At 41.9% G+C, this 18,418-nt stretch overlaps 1 long non-coding RNA gene across 1 annotated transcript in view; it reads left to right on the forward strand.

Moving 5' to 3' along the window:
• The first annotated feature begins 9,276 nt into the window (after positions 1-9,276).
• The window catches only part of LOC144583158 (uncharacterized), a 33,825-nt gene continuing 24,683 nt past the window's right edge, over positions 9,277-18,418 (forward strand). The window contains exon 1 of the long non-coding RNA XR_013536799.1: positions 9,277-15,130. This is a non-coding gene — a long non-coding RNA (uncharacterized LOC144583158). The remainder of the gene's footprint in view (positions 15,131-18,418) is intronic.

Genomic DNA, 18,418 nt, shown 5'->3' on the forward strand with positions numbered 1-18,418 from the left:
AAATTATAAGGAGACTAATGAGTTTTAGAGAAACCATTGAGATCATACGGTGGATTGGAAATAAGCTGAGGACCTTCCTCCAGCTTAGAATATTCCCTCACCTCTCCCCACCAGCTTGTCCTAAATATTTCAGATTGAAGGGGAAAGGAACTGGGTCAATTGAAAGGAAGTTGAATGCTGGGAAGGAGAACTACAGGAGAATTCTGAACCACAGAAGAATGTGTGGGTCTTAATACATTGAGATTCAAGTATTAGATACCTCAAAGCATTTACACACACTAACAGAAACTTTAAAATGGTTCCCCAGAAGGCCTAAATTAGAAGGTTTTGGTGCTTAACTAGGCCTAGCTATGCCTATCTTCCTATTCAGAAAGAAAGCTCCCAGATAACACTGGGGCAAGAAGAGGAAGCTTGGGAGGGGCTAAGCCTCAAAGCCTTCCAACTTAGGCATTTTCTTCCAGGTGACCTATGTTTAGGTGCCTATACTTTGTGTGCAAGTCAGGTAGATCTCCCAGGATGGGGAATCCTGGGAAAATCCAAAATCCCTGGTCAGTGGCATTAAAACAGGGGGCAGATTGTTATCACAAAAACACCAAAAGACCAACCAGGGAATATTCCAGACCTCTTGAAACCTCCCACTTTTCAGTTCTTAATGCTTACCTTCAGACATTCTTTTAAGCTCAGCCTTGATTTTCTATATAAAAAATGTATTAACGAGCATTTCAAAGGGGTTGTAATGCTGATTATATGCATGATTCTTAGGCACTCTGAACATGCACACCTTTCTCAGAGGACCTCCCCTTCCATTCCTGCCCATTTTCTTTAACATATTTGGTGTGGGATTGATAGATTTAGCTCTGCTTGAAAAAAGGTTGAATACCACCTTTTCCCTGAACATACAAAGCTTAGGCTTCAAACCGGGGAAATGATTTGCCTGTCAGTAGTAAAGCTTCAAGATGCCACCTCAACGTTGTGTATAAATCCTGTGATTAGGGGGGAAATAATCTTGTATAAAGCACTTTTTTTCCTCCTTCCACTGAAACTACAAGTTTATGTATTCATCCTCATAAATATATGTTCCTCCCCTTGAATCCCAATTTGTAGGGATCATTGTAAGCTTCTGTATAGTTATTTGTTTACTTCTTATATTTATATTCCATCCATCTCTTCAGTACCTCAAAGTAATATACATGGGTTCTCATGACTAGTCCCCCAGTCAGCTTCCTGGATTGATGGGGGCTATGCCCACCACTGACACCCCCATTCTCAATACACCCTACTACCATTCAGAGATGGAATTTGGGCTGTTGCAATTAAGGTGCTGCCTTCTGTCAAGAGCAGTGCCATGGGAGAACCGCTACACTCCCACAAGAAAGAACTTGTTTCTTTTATTTATTATTAATTCATTAAAATATTAATAGTCGTCTTTTCCAGTTGCTCAAAAAGACTAGCAATCAGGATTTTTTTAAAAAAACAAATAAAACAAAAACAGCACCAAGTAAAATCCGATCATCAGAGTCAAACAAAAAGCCCCTAAAAACTTCAACTAAATGCCAGTGTAAACAACAACAGCAACAGAAATAAGTCTTACTTGTGGAAAGTACCTACCCATGGAAAGAAGGCAATAAAGTACCCAATTTGACCGTCAGTATTCAGGCCTTCCATAAACTTCTGGATGTCCCTGTGAAAAGCCCAATAATGTCTACTGATGGGGTCTTACCACATGAATTGGAGAGATACAGTCCCTGAGGCATGTGGCAGCTACAAGGATGACTGCAATTCTGGGCTCAATCATCAAATTGCCGTATTCATTCATAACAAATAAAGGGATCAGTCGGTGATGGTGTAGTTGGAAATCAGCCAGCCTTTTGCTTAGATCTAGACACTGCATTTGAAAAGAGAAAGTAACAATCTGGAATATAGCTACCAGAGGTTGATAAAGGTGGTGAGGGTCATGCAGACCAAGTCTCATGAGAAAGACTTGAAGAAGCGTCTGTTTAGCCTGACAAAGAAATGACTTGGGAAGGACATAAGAGTCATCTTCAAATATCTGAAGGAGGAGGACCACACAGATGACGGAGGAAATTTGTCTGCTGTTGTTTCAAGGAGTATGGTTTAGAGCCACTGTATTCAAAATTACTAGAAATGGGACTGTGGTTAACCAAAATTGTTTGATACAGGAACACATTATCCTGACAATCTGATTAAGATGAAAAAGAAGACAGGCTTCCTGTACTTTTAATACTTATATGGAAGGGGGAATAACATTGGGTGAAATTCCCTGTTCTACACATCCATTAACCCTGTCCTCTTTTCCATGTGACTGTCCTACCTCAGCATGAGTAGTGGCTCAGAGGAACTTTAAAAGGTTTGAGGAATGCTTATCTTTATTTTGAGGCCTGGCCTCAAAATAAAGGTTCAGTTCATCTTCCCACAAAGTTTGTACCTGAGTATAAGAGGTGGCTGCTGTAGGTAACAGCCTCTTGAATAGGCAAGCCCTGAAGCCCCCAGAATAAGCAGCCTTTGTGGGATTAAATAAGAGAATGCTTTTAGTGTGGGGTAGAAGATAGTACCTTGCCGACAAACATCTGCATAGTGAAAGCTATGGTTTTTCCAGTAGTGACGTATGGAAGTGAGAGCTGGACCATAAAGAAGACTGACCGCTGAAGAATTGATGCTTTTGAATTGTGGTGTTGGAGGAGGCTCTTGAGAGTCCCCTGAACTGCAAAGAGAACAAACGTATCCATTTTGAAGGAAATCAACCCTGAGTGCTCACTGGAAGGACAGATCCTGAAGCTGAGGCTCCAATCCTTTGGCCATCTCATGAGAAGAGAAGACTCCCTGGAAAAGACCCTGGGAAAGTGTGAAGGCAAGAGGAGAAGGGGACGACAGAGGATGAGATGGCTGGACAGTGTTATCGAAGCGACCAACATGAATTTGACGCAACTCCGGGAGGCAGTGGAAGACAGGAGGGCCTGGTGTGCTCTGGTCCATGGGGTCACGAAGAGCTGGACATGCCTTAACAACTAAACAACAACAAGATCTCAGGTACAAGGAACTAGATCTGTTATGGTCTTTGGGAGTCAATGCCAGTTATAGAGCAGCCCAGATGCTGTGCAATAATACATCTCATGACAAGCCAGCTCCATGATTTACAAACACATAGGAACCAACATTGTTATTAGTATTGGTAGCAATGCGTCCATCTGCATTTTGTTTACCTTTTAATAAAAGCTGTTATAGGAGTACTCAGGACAATCCACCCAAAGGGGTCAGAGTTGGCTGAACTGCATTTAAAAACTATAAAAAGCAGTAGGCATACTCTGACACTACGTCGCAAAGCCTCACGGCCGTATCACACACAACTTTGCAGAAGGCAGATATTAAAGGATTAATGAGGAGATAACAAAAGGAGACTTTCAGTCATGTAAAATTCCAAATAGATTTCACGGCAGCCTTCTCTTTCAGCTAACCTTTGAGCGAGAGAAACTTCTGCTGATGCCAAAGGACCAGGAAGACAGGAGCGACAGATCCTATAGCCCGACAGGTGCCGCTGGGCGCGTCTCCCCACTCTCGAGCTGGCTTTCCTCACAGATGCTGAGTGACCTTGCAAACATCTCCCACAAAGGTCGGAATGGATTCATTGATCAGCTAGGCCAAGCATATGACAGTCTGTTCCTTAATTGAATCCCAAAAGGGGGCAGGCTGGGTTTTTATTACAGAGGCCAGACGATAGCACTCATTAAAAGCTCCACAGACTGTGTGGTTTACTAATTAGTTTATTATACAGACACCTTGACGATGGACAAAGTTGTCATTTTGCCCTTTATCGCACAGGGGATGTTGTTAAAAGTTTAATCAGCTAACACTGACCAACTTAGCTTGGCAGGCGCTAGATGGTCATTACCGAGGTCACCCCTGCTGTAGTGAATCTGACAGGGTCACAGCGTGAACCTCCAGTAAAAAGAGTGCTACATAAGGTAAGAGGGCACCTGAAAAGGAACAAAGAGGGAGGGGGTCTAGCGAGAAAGAGGCTCTGTAGGGAGTAGGAAGCAGATGGACTGTTAGGACAAGGGAATCTTGCCATCGGTTCCCTTTGCTTACACGGCTTAACATATGACTTTTCTTAATGGATGAGGAACTCTGTGAGTTATCACTTTGATATGTTTATCGCCCTGAACCTACACAGAGAGCTTGATTTGAGTGAGACTGGAGTCTGAATAGCTCTCAATGTGGAACAATGGAGTTGTCAACCTCAATTGATTTAAGATGTTTCTTGAATCTTGAAATGGAGTAACACTAATGTACACACATGCATCAGTACACATATAGACCAGCACATACGCACGTGGGTGCACATGCTTCAGATTTCCCCGTACATTTGTAGGTATTGCTCCGACTCCCTTCACACCAATGAATTTTCACATTTTGGTGGCATGCCCTGACATTCTGAGGAACTTGTCAGATGAGCGTTTTCAAGGACTTCACCTGGCATCTATAAGATATCGTCTGCCTATATTTTCAGGGAATCATCCTATAAAATGTGATGAGATGTTGAGACAAATAAAACTGAATCAGAAATATGAATATAATTCACAATTTGTTTCTTCTTTGTGTGGCAAACAAGATGGAGCTCTTTTGGCCCTTGCACAAGAATGCAATTTTTTGTTTTTTGTTCTCGATCTCAACAATTTTGAGCAGTTTTGAGAATGGTTTCCACACATCTTACAATTTGGAATGGTAGCAACCACGGCCTGGCTGCATTGCTGTAACTTTGGATGGATCGCTTATGTCTCTATAATAAATCAACCTGTCTTTTTGTGCTTGCTCTCTCTGTTTCTGTCTGTGTGCAAACACCCTTAGTCTCACCAAGGGAAAAGATACTAATCATGCTTGAAGACATTTCACTGTAGCAGTTTCGAGGGAGCAGTTATAATGCAGGAAAAAAAGCATCAGAGTAACTGGTCCAAAGTTACACTGCTCCATTCAAATGTGAAGCTCATCATGGGTGCTTTGAAGTAATTTGTTAAAGGAGGAGAAGGAGGAGGGTTTAAAAGGAGAAAACGTACATCTCTCCCCTCATAGATAATCTATTTCTTACATGGTTTGTTTTGGGGCCACCTTTGGGTTGGAATTGACTTTATGAAAGAATACTACAGTGGTGCCTCAACTTACGACCAAAATCCATTTCAGAAGATGGACATAACTTAAAATGGTTGTAAGTCAAAGCAACATTTCCCATTGAAATGCATTGGAACGTGATTAATCTGTTCCAGAAGAAAACAATAACCCCTAAAGAAATAAAATTAAAATTAAACACTGTAAGCCCCATAGGAACACGCTGGGGCTGCAAAAAACAACAAACAAAACAAAACAAAAAATAAACAACAGAGCAAGCCCCGAAGGTGCTGGGGCTTAAAAACAAAACAAAACCAAAAATAAACAAAGGAGCAAGCCCCATCGGAAGGCGCTGGGGCTGCCAAAAACACACACACAAAAAACAAAACAAATAAACAACAGAGCAAGCCCTGAAGGTGCTGGGGCTTAAAAATAAAGCAAACCCAAAAATAAACAAAGGAGCAAGCCCCATCGGAAGGTGCTGGGGCTGCAAAAAAACAAAAACAGAGCAAGCCCCGAAGGTGCTGGGGCTTAAAAACAAAACAAAACCAAGAATAAACAATGGAGCAAGCCCCATCAGAAGGCACTAGGGCAGCAAAAATTTTTACGAAAAAACAAAACAACAACACAGCACAGAAACATAACCCACCCAGTCCAAACTCACCCTGCAAAACCCACCCAGAACAGTTTTTAAAAAGCAGAAAGCAGAACCTTACCTTACCAGGCAGTCCCAAGCCTCCTGCGATGCACTCATTCTAACTGTTGGAGTGAAAGAGCTACAAAGAAGCAACCTCCTTGCCTATCAATAGCTAGCAGATTCGAATTCCTGGCCTTTTTTCCCTGCCTTTTTCCAGTTGCAACTCAAAGCTCCAGCCGCAAGTAGAAGAAAAATTTTATGGCCAGAGCTGGTCATAACTTGAAATGGTCATAAGTCGGGACGTTCGTAAATTGAGGTACCACTGTATTACAATAGCCAGTGCAAGGAAATAGAAGAGAATAACAAAATGGGAAAAGCAAGAGATCTATTCAAAAAAATTAAAGAAATTAAATGGAATTTTAATCCTAGATTAGCAATGCTGAAAGACCAATAGGGAAGCACACTATCTGACCAAGAGAAAAATAAAAAGAATGTGCAAACACTGTATTGAAGAACTACACAGAAGAGATACAAAGATGAAAGACTCCTTTGAAGAAAAATCCTATGACAAAAAACCTGCAATTCTAGAAAGTGAAGTGAAAGCTGCCTAGTGGTCATTTGACCAGATAGGTGGGGTATAAGTACAATAAATAAATAAACAAATAAAATAAAGCTGCTGAGAAAGCACTGGGAAGAAATAAATCAGTAGGAGTAGATGGGATAATGATAGAATTATTTCAAGTCACAGATAATCTGTCAAAATCCTAACAAGAATATGCCAACAAATATGGAAAACAAAACCATGGCCCACGGACTGGAAATGCTCAATATACATTCCGATCTCCAAGACAGGAGATTCTAAGGAGTGCAGTAATTATAGGACCATTGCTCTTATTTCCAATGCAAGCAAAGTGATAATCAACATATTGCAACAAAATCTTGTACCTTATACCGAACAAAAAATGCTTGATGTTGAAGCTGGATTCTGAAAGAGGCACCTGAGATCATATTGCAAATATCTGCTGGTTACTGGAGCACACCAAAGAATTACTGAAGGAAATGAGTCTATACTTTATTGACTACAGCAAAGCCTTCGGCTATATGGATCATGAGAAATTATGGGTTGTTTTGAAATAAATGGGTGTGCCTTAACATTTGATTGTTCTGATGCATAACCTCTATTGTGGACTACCGTTTGGCCTGAAAATAGAGAAACACAATGGTTTCCTCTAAGCAAAGGCACCAGTCAAGGATGCATTTTATCCCTGTACCAGTTTAGTTTGTATGCGGAATGTTTCATATAGAAAGTCAGACTAGATTCAGAAGAAATAGGAGTGAAAATCTGTGGAAGAAACATCAGTAATTTAAGATATGCAGATGACACCCTCTTAATAGTAGAAAGCAGGAATGACTTGTAATGACTTTTAGTGAAAGTAAAAGAAGAACATGCCAAAACAGGACTGCGGTTGTGGTTTCAAGCAAAGTCTTTCCCACTTTAAATGTCCATGGGTGGTAAGCAGTGATGTGGAACAATCTCACCTTTGGCAAAATTCTCAGCAAGACTGGTTGTCTCGGTGACATGAGACACCATTTCTAAAATTCACAAATCACTTTGAAAAATTTCTCCTCCACTGAAAAACCCAATTGTATCCAGATCTGAGTTCTTCCTCTGTCATGTTCTCCCTAAAACTTTTGTCGTTGTTTAGTCGTTAAGTCATGTCCGACTCTTTGTGACCCCATGGACCAGAGCACTCCAGGCCCTCCTGTCTTCCACTGCCTCCCAGAGTTGGGTCAAATTCATGTTTGTAGCTTTGATGACACTGTCCAACCATCTCATCCTCTGTCGTCCCCTTCTCCTCTTGCCTTCACTCTTTCCCAACATCAGGGTCTTTTCTCCCTAATATTTTACACTTACCCCCTAATATTTTTTTTTATTTGAGACACCATAGGTTAGAAGTTGAACCTTCTCCATGCACAACATGTCGCCTGTCATTCAGTTATGGCCTCTTCAAGTAATGGTGGATGTCATCTGCATCACAACCTATGTCCCCAGCTTCTGTTGGCCAAACAACAGTTTCAGGAAAGCTATTGAGGTGAAACACTTTTCACAGCTTTTATCACAGCCACAGCCCTACCCTAACTCCTCCCACAGTTTTATAATGAATATACAGTATATATATTAATTAATTGAAATATACTGTTGTGGATGTCCATGTATGTTTTGGTCACATGCGCATGCCCCATTGGCCTGCGAATAGGTCCAAAAGGAACTTGGCATCAGGGGATTCATAGAGTTAATGCACGTTATAAAGGTATACGGAAAACACTGAGGAAAAACAAATGCTCTTTAGAAAATAGAACATTTCAGAATCGTGTCAATTTATATGCAGAAGACGTGATTGCGGTGGCTTCCTGTACCATTGCTAGTTAGTATGTCATGGTAGTTACCCCAGAAATCTTCTCCTGGTGATGGATTGCTCTGTTACATCCAAAAGAGGCAAATGCATCTTCACTAACCCATTTTTAGAGTCCTCCTTTAACAGTGAAACTAAACGGCTCCAACTTTTCCTTCTGCTGTAGCACCCTGAGGCAATGAAGGAATTAGCTCCGTGTGTCTCTGTGTGTGTCAATGAAGCATTTTGAAATTTCACACATTTAAATCGTCCCCAACTTTGACAGCATTTTAAACACACTGAAGCGCATTTCTAAATTCAGATATTCACCTGTCATCTCCTCAACAAGCTTTCCTCCTACAAGGCTCCTACATGGCAAAGGAATATAGTTTGTGTGGGGAAAGATTTGCTCTCTCAAAGTGTAAACCAACTTTAATGGGGAAAGGAATAACAGAGGGAGCGGAGTAGAAGATTCTGTGCCAGGCAAACCTAGACATCTGCCCAGGCCCAACATCAATATCTAGAGCATTCAGCAGCTTCCTCAGCAGGGCCCATCAGCTGCTTTAATTTCCCCTAGTGGCACTGGATTTGATGAAATCCAAGGCCTAGTGGCAGGACTGGATGAATCCCAAGCTGGAATTAAAATTGCCGGAAGAAATATCAACAGCCTCAGATATGCAGATGATACCACTCTGATGGCAGAAAGTGAGGAGGAATTAAAGAACCTCTTAATGAGGGTGAAAGAGGAGAGCGCAAAAAATGGTCTGAAGCTCAACATCAAAAAAAACTAAGATCATGGCCATTGGTCCCATCACCTCCTGGGAAATAGAAGGGGCAAATAAGGAGGCAGTGACAGAATTTAATTTCTTGGGCTCACTGATCACGGCAGATGGTGAAAGCAGCCAAGAAATCAAAAGACACCTGCTTCTTTGGAGGAAAGCGATGACAAACCTAGACAGCATCTTAAAAAGCAGAGACATCACCTTGCCAACAAAGGTCCACATAGTCAAAGCTATGGTTTTTCTAGCAGTGATGTATGGAAGTGAGAGCTGGACCATAAAGAAGGCTGACCGCCAAAGAATTGATGCTTTGGAATTGTGGTGCTGGAGGAGACTCTTGAGAGTCATCAAAGCTACCGACATGAATTTGACCCAACTCCAGGAGGCAGTGGAAGACAGGAGGGCCTGGTGTGCTCTGGTCCATGGGGTCACGAAGAGTCGGACACGACTTAACGACTAAACAACAAGTGGCCTTGAATGTAGAGTTATTCAAGGCCACTGTGGAGAATCCAAATGAATGCCTGCTGAGACCAGTCCTTACATCAGGCAAAATATCTGAGGGAGCCAGATCAGCTGACAGGAAACAGCAGTGCAGCCCTTCACTGCTCCTTTGGAGCCTCCCTTTGTCTCATTTGGAGGACAGAACTGTGTGTGCCACCCAGCCTGACATACTTCATCTAAACCGTCCTGCTTCCCTTTTGTTTGGTGGTGGTTGCTTTGCGTTGTGGTAGTCCCGTCCGCTTCTGCATATGGGATGAAAGAGGAAGTAGACACCATCTTGTCATTTGCCTCGGATAGCAAAATGTGTTTATCCCCCTTTCCATTCTCTCCACTGCTGCCACTGCCACTCATTAAAGCAGAAAGGGGCCCATGCATACCGAGCAGTGCTGCCACTTAAAGTGGTTTATCAGGTTCTTCCTTTCCCGGTGGGAAAAGAGGTGACTCTTCCCCCATGCCTGAAAAAGTGCACATTTGTCCAAACTTTGAGTACACTGAACTCTCTAGTTAAGGCCCACATTTCCTCAATTGATGGCACCACGTGGTCCTTCCATCTCCAATCCTAGCCCTTTGTTTCCAGATTCACCCTTAAAAACAATAAAAAAATAACAGACAGGAAGTACTCTCACACCCCTAATTTAAACATAAACACCAACATAGGGTATTTAACTTACTTTGAAAGCTTGTAAATCTTGCGACACAATGGAATGCTTGGCCTCAGTGGTGGGAAGGAGAAGAACAGCTTCTGTCTGACATTGCTGCACCCATCTTTGCCCTTCTGAAGTTTCCAAACACTTTTCATCCTGACATAATGACCAAAGCCAGATAAAATTAAAGTACAATTGATGCCGAAATTCATGCTTTGTTAAAAATACTCCTGGATGCGTCAACCATCTATGTTATTCTTGGGAGTCAACAGCATTTTGGTTCCACCATTTCTTTGATCTTTGGTTGAGACCACCTCTCTCTACAATTCCATCATCACATTTTGGGGAAACCGTTGGGTTCCAGTTGCAAACTCCATTTCACAAGGTACATCTCCTAACCTTTAGCTCCCCAGCTAGTTCACTGAGCTATGCATAGCCACTCTTAATTTACCCCATCTATAATACAGATATTGGATTCTGGATGCTTTAAGTTTACAGTTGTCCCACCCAAAGGCTATCCATATAATTCTTTGGAGCAGAAGTACAGTGGCTCTTCTATAAGTCACAAAGGTATAGGTTTTGGAAAGCCCTGTGGAACTTGGAGTGGTTGCTTTCTGAGGCTTTCTGCGGCACTGTGAGTGAGTTGGTTGATTGGTATAGTGTAGGTTTTTGTTTGTCTGGTTTTTTAGATGTATGTATGTAGGTGGTGGTGAGGGACATGGTGGCGCTGCGGGTTAAACCACAGAAGCCTCTGTGCTGTAAGGTCTGTGGATCTTCAGCTGTAAGATCAAATCCATGTGATGGAATGTGCACCAGCCGCTTGTCCCAGCTCCCGCCAACCTAGCAGTTGGAAAGCATGCAAATGCGAATAGATAAATAGGTCCCACCTCGGTGGGAAGGTAACAGCGTTCCGTGTCTAAGTCGCACTGGCCATGTTACCATGGAAGATTGTCTTCGGACAAAACGCTGGCTCTATGGCTTGGAAATGGGGATGAGCACCGCCCCCTAGAGTCGAACACAACTGGACAAAAATTGTCAAGGGGAACCTTTACCTTTACCTAGGTGATGGTAATGTATACCCAGTGTGGTATAGTGGATAGAACAATGGACTAGGACTCAGGAGGCCTGGGTTTGAATCCCCACTCAGCCATGGAAACTCACTGGGGGTGTGGAACTGGTAAAAACCACTCCTTAAATATCTCACTTATCTTGAGGTATGCTGTAAGTCGGTCCCAACATGAGGGCACATGAGAACAAGTTGTAGTAATAGAGCCTTCCTGTCCTGCTTTACAATTAAACATCTTTATCATCATCAGAAGATGTTATTGAGTTGCTAATGTAGAACAAAATTTTGAAAACAGGTAGAACAAGCAGTGCTAGGTCTATTTAAACTCCGTATAATTATATGACATGCATTGGTTTATGCGTAAGGTTAATTCTTTCTGCATTCAAATTCTAGCAAAGCCCCAAGCTCAAGAAGAAATGGGCGGGATCATATACAGTACGCATCTCACTGGTAGATCACATGCTCTATATGCAAAATGATTCAGTTGGCAATATCTCCCATAGAAAGAATCTCACTGGGAGCAGGTCTGTGAGATTTTAGAGCTTTGATACCAGTCAAAATAGATGATGCGAGCAAAGACAGGCCATTGATCTAACTCAGTCTGAAGAACCTTCACCCATTCATATTCAACTTTTGTGGAGAGTGCTACATAAAAGCTTTCAATTTACTGCGTAGCTTTCATGAGCTAAGGATCTTTCGTGACTAATGAAGAGCAGTGAACTTTTTAATAAGAGCAACAACTTGCTTTGATAACGATATTGTTGGATTTTATTATTTTATTTTATTTTTAAAAAAAATCTTTCCCAGAGAAATCTCTTTTGAAGTCTTTGGGATTAGGAAACTCTTTATGTTTTATCCAGCCATGCTAATAAAACTGACTAGGCTAAGCGATGCAATTTTGAAGCCAATGCAATTTTTTCTCCTTAGTTCCCAATGGTGTTCTTTGGATATATATGTATACAATCTTCTCCAACCTTACCATTATCATTGCATTATACATCAACATTTCGGATCTTGGATGAGCACAGGATGTAATCTTTAAATCAAAGCTCAAGGACACAACAATCCAGCCAAAGTTAAACACTTCTAAGGATCATTGATTTCCATGGGAGAGTATCACGTTTGTTGAAATTAATAACACTGAAAAGTGTTTAAATATGGCTGGATTTCGGCACTACTGTGGTTGTTGCTGTTGTTGTTGTTGTTCAGCAGAGGATTCTTATGTTCTATTGATTTCATTCAAGAGAAATTAAATGCAGACTTCTAAAAAATCTATTTATTCTCATTCCCATTAAAATTTATGTGGTTTAAATGCTTTTAACTCGTTCTAATGCTTATTCTTAGTATTTCTCATGTTCTAATATTTGTGAATGACATGTGCTGAAAGTGCCGCAACGTTTCTGGGGTAGGAAAAGCCATTGGGGGGGTTAAATGGCAATCTGAATTCAGTGGGGTTCCAAGGCTTATAATTCAGTCCATTCCAGAAATGGCCGAGTCACCTTATCAACAGTTTTGACATAGCTTGCATGGGGTGGAGAGGGTGGAATTTAAACATGGTCATTTTCCCTCTTAAGGTCCAAATAGACTAACCTTCTGCCTGAGAGGCTTATCTCCCTAGGCTTAAAGCGTGAATCAATGTGGGAATATTTGCCCAGCAAACTTCTTAAGGGCAATGCCTTGCTGTGGGTGGCATTTTCATAAGAGTTGTAGAAACGGTGATCCCAGCTTCTTGCGGTTATTAAGCTCATTTGACCTTCTTTACATTCCAAACAAAAGGTTCTCTCAAAAGCTTGAATATGGGCCCTTTCAACTTTTAAGCTAGTAGAAGATTGTCATGAAGGAGTTGGTTTCCAGAACTCCTCAAGTCATACAGAAAGAACCTACAACTTTTTGCCTTGTCCCCCCAAATCTAAACCACGAGGGCATACACACGTAATAAACAGGAAACAAAGCATAAGACAGAATGCCATGCTTTATAACAACACACAAAGTTCCCTCTTGCCCAAACATATCTTGTTTAAATTTGTTTCCTTGATTAAAATGTAATTTCAGTGGCTTTGGGACATAGGTATGGGGAAGATTTGCTTATTTGTGTTTGTTTGTTCGTTTTATAGGCTACCTTTCTCTCAATTAGGGACCCAGGACAGCTCACCATATTAAAAAGAAAATAATTTTAAACATAATAAGTTAAACATTTAAAAACAATTAAACTGTACATTAATTAAGATAAATAATTAAAAGCGAATAAACATTAAAAACTATCTTAACTTCAAAAAGGCACTCAGGGACTCAATCCTGATTGTTAAAAGCCTGCCTGAAGAGGTGGGTCTTCTACTGTTGGCAGAGGGATAACATATTGTGTGTTGCTTTAACGTATGGCATTCTGTCCTATGTTTCAGGGAGCCTGGCCCCACGCTGTATAGGGCTTTATCGGTAATGACCAGCACTTTGAATTGAGACCATAAATTGACTGGTAGCCAGTGCAGTTGTTGTAATAGGGGCATTATATGCTTCCCTATATATAAACCGAAAAGGGACGTGGTGGCATTGCAGGTTAAACCACAGAAGCCTCTGTGCTGCAAGGTCGGAAGACCAGCAGTTGTAAGATTGAATCCACGTGATGGAGTGAGCTCCTGTCGCTTGTCCCAGCTCCTGCCAACCTAGCAGTTCGAAAGCATGTAAAAATGCGAGTAGATAAACAGGTACTACCACCACAGTAGGAAGGTAACAACGTTCTGCGTCTAGTTACGCTGGCCATGTGACCACGGAAACTGTCTTCCGACAAATGTTGGCTCTATGGCTTGGAAACGGAGATGAACACCGTGCCCTACAGTCGAACATGACTGGACTAAAGATGAAGGGGAAACTTTATCTTTACCTTTTTATATATAAAACAGAGGGCATAACACTAGAGCATCTATACAGGGAGTATCAGTAAATTTCAAAAGGTATCTTTGAGGAAGAAAGATAATGGTCACCTAATTAAATTCTGGGACAAGAATAGTTGAGAAAGTGGCCATTAGCTTTCTCAACTTCAAGAGAATCTCTGCTGTCATCATCATCAACACCAATATATCTATTGACTAATTGGTTATAGCTGTTCGGTAAATTATGGAATGTGTAGCCCACAAACCATTAATTTCTAAGCTCCAGAGTTTTGAGACTATGCCCCCCCCATGGTGGCCATTTTGTGAAAATAGCCATGATGCTCTCTCAAATTATCAAATGTGCCCATCAGCCCACAAAGATTAGGACCTCCTCTGAACTAAGGATAGTAATAATTACATCTTTAATTTATTATTTAAGAATAACAATGTCTCCTAACTGTTTTCGCTCTTGCCTTTAAAAGGGAGAACCCTGATACTAAAGTTGGTCAGCTGAATTTTAAAGAAGCTGTTATTGCCACTTTCCATTAAAAAAAAATACAATAAAATAAACCTTCGCGGTGTGTGTGTGTTTTTTAACTTTATAAAATAAAAATGCTGACTCAACTGTCTTCTCTCAATTGGGAAGCTCTTGCTATAATGAAGATAACCAAGAAGGTTAGAAAGGGCCATAGAGGCCTGTATGATCTGCTCGCGGTGGAGTGTCCGTGGAGATTCATTCAGTTCTACGGCGCCTCAAAGTGCGAAGAAGAAAGGAACTTGGCAAGATTTTCACTCCGACTGTAGAAACTCTTTTCATGCGAGCTTCTCAAATGCTTTATCTTTAACGAGGACGTGATAACTAGTGCGGGGATGGCTGCATAATAAGGCTCACGGGTGCTTTGCCAAAGAAACTTTCAGAAAAGGGGAAGAAAGTTCCTTGATGAAAGTAAGGTGGGGGTTTAAAGCAGGTGAGCTACGGAAAGCTTCATCTGGATTCCAGCGCTTGTGGAATGAGGGACAATCAGGGAACAGGCCACAAGCCTGAACTCCCTCTGCAACTCTCATCCTGCAAAGGAAGAGAAGAGCTTCAAAAGGAATGAGAGTGACAGGGTATCCAACAGAAAGGTATTGTACATTCTTGCTTCAGGTCACAGCCATAGTTTGCATTGCTGAGCAAAGTCTTTCTAATTTAACATTTATGAACTCCATTCTAGGGTTCACTCGGGGAAACCTCTACGAAACTTGGTGCCAAAAAGGAAGCACTATGTGTGTGTGTGCGTGCGTGCGCGCGTGTGTGTGTGTGTGTGTGTGTGTGTGTGTGTGTGTGTGTGTGTGTGTGTGTGTGAGAGAGAGAGAGAGAGAGAGAGAGAGAGAGAGAGATGTGTTGCTTCTAGGCAGGGAGGGAAGACATATTGACTTACAAATAGCTGCAATAAGAACTGACTGGAAAATGTTTCCTTTCTGGTAAATTCAGGCACTTCTTAGCATGAGATAGTCTTCAGCCTTACACCTCCATAGACATAATATGGATTAATGTTGGTTGGAAGGACTAGACCTTTGACTTCTGAAAAAGCAGGACTTCATTTTTAATTGTGCCAAAAAAAAAAGGTCCAAACCCACCACCTCCTACCCTTTTTGGTTCCTAATTACTTCAAACATGAGGGCAAAACAGAGGACTGTATTTTGGTTTTTGTGGAGCTAGATTTGATAGTCCATTTCTTGATGAAGAAAAGCCTGAGGAAATGGTAGTGACCCAAACTTTGCTTCCACGTGATGTTAAAGCTTTCTCCTCATACGAGAAATTTTTGAGGACAAACTCGAACGTTTTGATAAAATCACTGATATTTGTCAGAGGGATCCTGCATTTTTCCAGATAACACTTGATGAGGCTTAAAGCAAAATAAGATATGCATTTGGTGGGTTCTTTTCAGGTGAAACCTCTGGGGATTTTAAGAAGAAAGCCAAACAACTTTGACAACAGGACTAATGAAATTTCCCATGGAGTAATTTGCACAGTGAGCTGGCTGGATAGCTCAGTGGCTTAGCTGGCTAGATAGCTCAGTGGCAATTGTTCGCAGTGCGGAACCAGAGGTTGGGAGTTTGATTCCCGACTGTGCCTCCTGGAAGAGCAAGTTTGTGTAGCCTTGGGCAAGCTGCCCAGGGCACCCCAGGAAGAAGGGAATGGTAAACCACTTCTGAGTACTCTATCTAGAGAAAGTTGAAAGAGGTTGCCTTAAGTTAGAATTTACTTACTGGAACATTATTGTGATGATAAGGATGAGGCACAGTGGTTAAACTGCTGTAAGGTAAAGTAAAGGTAAAGGTTCGCCATGACAATTTGTCCAGTCGTGTCTGACTCTAGGGGGCAGTGCTCCTTCCCGTTTCCAAGCCATAGAGCCAGCGTTTGTCTGAAGACAATCTTCTGTGGTCACGTGGCCAACGCGACTAGACACGGAACGCCATTACCTCTCCACCGTGGTGGTGCCTATTTATCTACTTGCATTTGCATGCTTTCGAACTGCTAGGTTGGCAAGGAGCTGGGAGAAGCGTGGATTCGATCTTACGACTGCAGGTCTTCTGACCTTGCAGCACAGAGGCTTCTGTGGTTTAACCACCAAAACTGTGCTCACGACCTGTGGTTCAGTCCCATATAGCCGGATCAACGTTGACTCAGCCTTCTATCCTTCCAGGGTCAGTAAAATGAGTACCCATCTCACTGGGGGGGGGGGCGCTGAAGGGCAATGTGTAGCCTGCATAATTGACTTCTAAACTGCCCAGAGAGTGCTTGAAGTGCTATGGGTCAGTATAGAAGCAGCACACTTTGCTTTTGCTTTGCTTTGATGAATTTGTCCCTTAAGCACTTTGTGACCTGTATAAGAAATGCTGGCCTGTGATTTCTCATACAGTTGAATGGGATTTGTAGTACTTGAAACAATTTCCAGTGTCTGGAGAAGAACTTGTGTTAGACAGGTCTGAAAATTACATTTTAAAAATTTTATTTGCAATCTCTGTCTCTCCCTCTCCCTTTCTTAAATGTTGGCTTTGCCAGCGATTTTGGTGGTATAGCATTGCAACAGGGTTGTAAATTTGGCCACTGCCAAACCTCCTTCCCAGAGACACAAAGAGAAAAAGTTTGAAATTCTTTATTAGAGGGAAAATACAATGGGGAAAATGGGTAAGTAGCCCTTCATTGTCCCTGCTGCTAAAACTTTTTATGTTACTCTGTAAAGCTTAAAACAAGCAAATTACGAATTCCAGTTTGCTAGCAATGTGCCGAATCAGAGGCAGTCATTTTGCTCCATCATTGATGCAAACAGTTTGATATGCTGTTAGTGTAAGATTAGGGATGGACGAACTTTTGTCTGGCCTGCACTTATTAAGTGAACTGAACAAAGATTTGCTTACTGGACCAGCACATTGGATTTGAATAGCCATCCTTTGGAACACACACTTCTCTGAATTTTGTGATGCAGCTGTTTTGCTCAATGATTGCATTATAAAACTATGTGTATTAGGGAACGTTGCATAAAAATATATGGTATAGCAGAATGTTGCATGCCAAAATCAGTCTAGGTGGGATGGTTAGGAAAATTTGCAGATTTATGAGGAAATTGGTTGGCATGGACTTGAGACTAAAAACAAGCAAGCCTGACAAGATCAGGATGTTAGGTTTCCTCATCCCCAGGCTAACGTGAACCATCTGTCAGATCTGCTTTGATTTGGACTCCTGCATAAAGCAGGGGGTTGGACGTGATGGCCTTATAGGCAGGCCCCTTCCAACGCCATTATGCTATGATTTTAAGTCCTTAGAAAGAGTTGGGACAATTTTCCAGTAGCCATGGTCGCTCTGGCCAAGAACCTCCAGAGGCCAGAATGTGATTTCTACAATTCCAGGTCAACTGGCAGGTAGGACCTTAGGAGGTTGCCTTATCTTTGGTCCATCTACCTGAGTCTCAGAAACACTGACTAGCAAAAGTTCTCAAGGTTCTTTCTCAGGAGAGAATTTTCTCTACTCTACTGAGAAAGGCTCGGGACTGAATTGGGGGCCTTCTTCATCGTAAAGGGGAGTGCTACCCCTTCCTCTCTGGCGAATGACTGGGCACAGCCTGTTCTCAGCTCTCACCTCCATCCTAGTGTTCTTTCTGGGAGAACAGGTGTCCTTAGATCTCCTCTACAGGCCAAATATTGTTCTTCTAAAAGTTGCCCTATCTGTAGTGTTGACAGGCCCTTTCCGATGATGACAGAGTAGGCCTCACAGATGGGTGGTGGTAATTGTTCGCCGTGTGTGAATAAACTTTTCAGCCACGACAGCTTGGGGGGAAGAGAAAAACCCTGAGACATAACCCCAGACACATAACCTCCTCCTATTCCTAAACAACACCAGGTTTGGATTATTCGTTATTTTGTTTGTTC

The sequence above is a fragment of the Pogona vitticeps genome, chromosome 5 (genome assembly GCF_051106095.1).
Source record: "Pogona vitticeps strain Pit_001003342236 chromosome 5, PviZW2.1, whole genome shotgun sequence".
Taxonomy (NCBI): domain Eukaryota; kingdom Metazoa; phylum Chordata; class Lepidosauria; order Squamata; family Agamidae; genus Pogona; species Pogona vitticeps.